Source organism: Hippopotamus amphibius, chromosome 2 (assembly GCF_030028045.1).
Source record: "Hippopotamus amphibius kiboko isolate mHipAmp2 chromosome 2, mHipAmp2.hap2, whole genome shotgun sequence".
In the NCBI taxonomy this organism is placed as follows: Eukaryota; Metazoa; Chordata; class Mammalia; order Artiodactyla; family Hippopotamidae; genus Hippopotamus; species Hippopotamus amphibius.
In genome coordinates this window covers 150,548,173-150,552,486 of record NC_080187.1, presented here as the reverse complement: position 1 = coordinate 150,552,486, position 4,314 = coordinate 150,548,173, and the positions used below count along the sequence as shown (strand labels likewise).

At 49.2% G+C, this 4,314-nt stretch overlaps 1 long non-coding RNA gene across 1 annotated transcript; it reads left to right on the top strand.

The window, feature by feature from the left end:
* Nucleotides 1-583: 583 nt before the first annotated feature.
* Nucleotides 584-4,064, top strand: LOC130846830 (uncharacterized). The gene is made up of 3 exons (XR_009051637.1): nt 584-674; nt 3,133-3,238; nt 3,802-4,064. It is a non-coding gene; the product is annotated as an uncharacterized LOC130846830 (long non-coding RNA).
* The last annotated feature ends 250 nt before the right edge of the window (nt 4,065-4,314 follow it).

Sequence of the window (4,314 nt, the reverse complement as noted above, 5' to 3'; positions counted from 1 at the left end):
GAGTTCTCATGCCACACCTAAGGAGGCCACCTGCCGCAACTAAGGAGCCCGCCAGCTGCAACTAAGACCTGGCACAACCAAATAAAAAAATAAATAAAAATAAATAAATATTAAAAAAAAACCTCTAACTCAAAGACCAAGTGGGAGTGGTCTGAGGCTTCTCCTCCACTCCTTTGTTTGGCGCCCTGTCTTTCCCTTCACCACAACCTAGTGTCAGCAAATTGGCTTTGCTGCCTGCCGGGCAAGCAGATCCCATTTTGGTTCAGCAACAGTGGAGGATATGAGTGAAAAGGCAAGAGGTCCCAGCCCAGCGGGGGAGAGGAGGGTTGATTCTCTATTTCCTAGAGGAAGGGCTGATGGTTGACAGGCTTGACCAGGGCAGCAGCCTGCTGGTGTCTTCAATGTGCACGAGCACAGTCAGATCCCTGGGAACCAACTGGAAAGTTTGGCCTTTGTGGTGTAACCCAGTTCTAGATAAGATGACACTCATAATACCCTTCGCTCCTCTGGACTGTGAGGAGTCAGGAGCTAATGTATGCACTGGGCTCATTATGCAAATAACCCGTCCTGCAGCACCGACAGGGCTGGCTGATCCTTCACTCCTTCCTATCCTCTCCCAGGATTCTGGAATAGTCTGCAGCTGCCAACACACAGCCCTTGCCTTCTTCCTCCAGGTATCTGAAATCCTGTATGTGAGCATCTCTTGAAAACAATTATCTTATTGGCTATGAGAATGTTCAGTCAATTTCTATTTCTCAATAAGAAAAGTTAGGAAAGAGAAACCATTGTGGGGGTGGGGGAGGGGGAGGACCCAGGAGATGAGTGCTGTCCAACAAAGGACAAGTCTCTCTGAATTTCTGTAAAATTCGGGTGTTGAGCTGGACGAGCTGTTAAGACCCAGCCCAGACATGCTGGGTATACGATTCTAACTAACCTAAAGGAATCAGGGCTTGCTAGTGAATGAATGAGAAATATTAAAATATGGCTCAAAACAAGAGGTTAAAAAATGGTAATTTTCAAGGTCTTATGTATTTGTTCAATAAATATGTATGGAATACCCACAAAGGTCAGGCACCATGCTAGCTTCAGGAGAGGTAAGGGAGCCCCTGTAAGAGTCTAGTAGAAGGCACGTGACTGGGGCAGTACTGCAGTGTGAGAAGTGCGTGGAGGGAAAGTCAGGCAGGGAGGTGGCAGAGGAGGCTGTTCCAATAGTCCCGGCTCCCTCCCTCCGCTAGCTGACCACCTTCCCGCAGGATGGGCCTGGTCCACCTCTGTCTCCATAGGAAAATCTCTGAAGCGCCCAGAGGATGTGGTGCGCCCCCCACTTTGTAAGGAGCACCCAGTCCTGGGAGGGAATGTGTTCATCCTTCCAGACCGCCGCCGGGAGCTCTCCCAGTGTCAGTGCGCATTGATGCCTCCACTTGTGCCTGAACTATTTTTAACTGGCTGTCGCCATGGCAGCGTGAGAACCGCTGGGAAAGATGTGGCCTTTCTGACAGCATTCAAGATGCTGGCTGCCCTCTCGTCTCACTTAATCCCCTGTGCGCCAGAGCCGAGATCATTTATATTAAAATCCCGCCTTCTACTGGCAGAGCTCTGGACACCTCTCTGTGCTTCCTCAGCTGCAAAGTAGGGATTTTAATAAAACAAAAACAAACAAAACACTTCCCTTCGTGGGTCTGTTGTGGGAATCAAGTTAGGCTGTTAATGTATGAATGTACTCTGATGGCCCATGTTTGTTTCTCTCTTTCTTTTTAAAGATTTTTTTTTTGATGTGGACCATTTTAAAGTCTTTATTGAATCCATTACAATATTGTTTCTGTTTCATGTGTTTTCTTTTCTTTTTTTTGGCTCTGAGGCCTGTGGGATCTTATTTCACTGACCAGGGATTGAACCCGCACCCCCTTCACTGAAAGGCAAAGTCTTAACCACTGGACCACCAGGGAAGTCCCGGCCCGTGTCAGCTTCTGTTGCCCATGTCTTAAAGGCAATACCAATCCCCTCCTTCTGCCCTTCACCTCTGCTTTATGGGCTGATGCCCGTGAGCCTTCTGCAGGTTTCCATGAAGTCTAGAAGCATAGGCAGTATCATTTCTTTCTTGACAGACTGGTGATGTCTTTGACATTCTGCACATTCGCCCACATTTCCAGACTTTACAGACCCCCTCCAGGACCAGGTCCAGGGCCTGCCTCCCCCAGGCAGAGGTGGGAGCGGATGCAGGCAGGGAGCTCTCTCTGCCCCTTACTGCTTTGCAGTTACACACTTGTACCCCTGCCTTGTCTTTAATCCTTAAGGGCTGGGACTGTGTGTCTTTTCACCTTGTACCCCAGCGCCCAGCACCAGGCCCTGAGGACAGGTAGACACTTGATTAGTATTTATTGAATGAATAAATGAAGGAAGGAATACAAGGGCCAATGGAGTGTGCAAGTGTGACGTGATTTATAACAAGAAATATATATTCGGTCTCCCCATTTCTGGCAGAGTTCCTAACATCCTTGGAATTTCCTAAGTGCTGGGCATGATCAAGGTGTCTTTCGTTATATAAGTGAGCTGACTTTTGAAATGCCCCTTGGGCACCTAAGGTCGGGTGCTGGTCATCAGAGGAACCGACCATGTGATGAGAGGGGTGGGACTGTTCCACCCCTCTGATCTCTGGGGAGAGCAGGATTAGCTTAGTCACCAGTGGCTGATGATGGAATAGATGCTGGCTATGTGACAAGGCCTCCTCCGTGAAACCCCCAAAGGGCAGGATCTGGAGAGCTTCCAGGCTGAGCACATGTGGAGGTGCTGGGAGCTCCGCGACCTTTCCCTCCACCTTGCCCTCTGCATCTCTTCCATCTGGCTGTTCCTGAGTTATATCCTTTTATAATAGACCAACAATCTAGTAAATAAAATGTTTAAGTTCTATGAGCTGTTCCAGTAAATTAATTGAAACCAAGGAGGGCACCATTGGAATCTCCAGTTTATAGCCAGTGGGTGCAAAGTACAGGCTAACATCTGAATTTGTGATTGGTGTCTGAAGTGTGTGTGTGCAGTGTGTGTGTGTGTGTGTGTGTGTGTGTGTGTGTGTGTAGAGGTGGGCAGTCTTGTGGGACTGAGCCCTTAACCTGTGGGATCTGGTGTTATCTCCAGGTGGATGGTGTCAGAGCTGAGTTGAATGACAGGACACCCAGCTGGTGTGGGGAACGACACCCACATGCCGGAATTGGGTGCAGAATCAACAAGGCCATCTCTGAAGGTTGGCATGAGTAAGGCTTTAGGAGTCAAGACCAGAGCCGGGTGTGGAGGATGGATGGAGAAGGAGGTAACCCGTGCACCTCTGATGTCATCCTCATGTCATGCCTACTGTACAGAAGAGGTCACTGAGGCACAGAGGGGATGACCACCCAGTTAGGAAGTGGCTGACATGAAATTCACATGCATTGGTTTGGATCAGAAGCTCTGGTTCTTTCCTCTGGGAAGATAAAAGGAGTCTGGGTGGGGGGCATTTCCAGAAGAAGGAGCGACAGGAGTCCAGCTTTGGAGAGAGTGAGCACTGCCTGGAGGACATGTGCCCTCACTGCCCTGCACAGCCTGTAGCCTGGGGAACCCTGGCATTGGGTATAGGCTCATGGATGTATGTGTGAGATGTGCATTTTTCATCATTGGGAGAGATGCCAGATTCTCTGAGGAGTCCTGAGCCTGAAAAAGGACCTCACTCTATGGGCAGAGCACCAGGGGAAAGAACAGAGAGGCCAGGTGAGAGCAGGAGCAGAAAGGAGCGATCTGAATGTGTTCTGGCCTTTTTGCCCCTGTCCACAGCACACCCTGTATCCAGGACACCACTCCCCTGGACAGCCAGTTATGGCTTCTCTCTCTTTACGCCTCCTCGCAGTGAACCCTCTTCCCTTCAGACCTGGCCTGGATTGCAATCTGCCTCCTTTGGGTCACTTCACATCCTGGTGCACACATCTGTGTGGATTTTCTAGTTCAACTCTCAAGGACAACCAGAAATTTCTTCTCAATTTTTTTTTTTTTGGCTCATGGAATTATCTCTTAAGATGTTTTAATAAAATATATTTGAGCAGCTGAAGAAGCTGACAGAATCCAGTAACTGTAAGTAGCTCACTCCAAAATTTCCAGCTAAAAACAAAAAATGGCCACATAGGCGATAGCTGGCGAGTGGGACGTGGCCTCTCTCCCACGTTCTTACAAATAGAACTGCAGCAGACAGGGGGTGTGGTTGGGATGCCTGCGGCCAGGGAGAGGGCGGCATTGGCAGGAAGTGATGTGTCTTTCTGGAGAAAAGCTGCCACAGAGGGGAAGGAGTGGTTC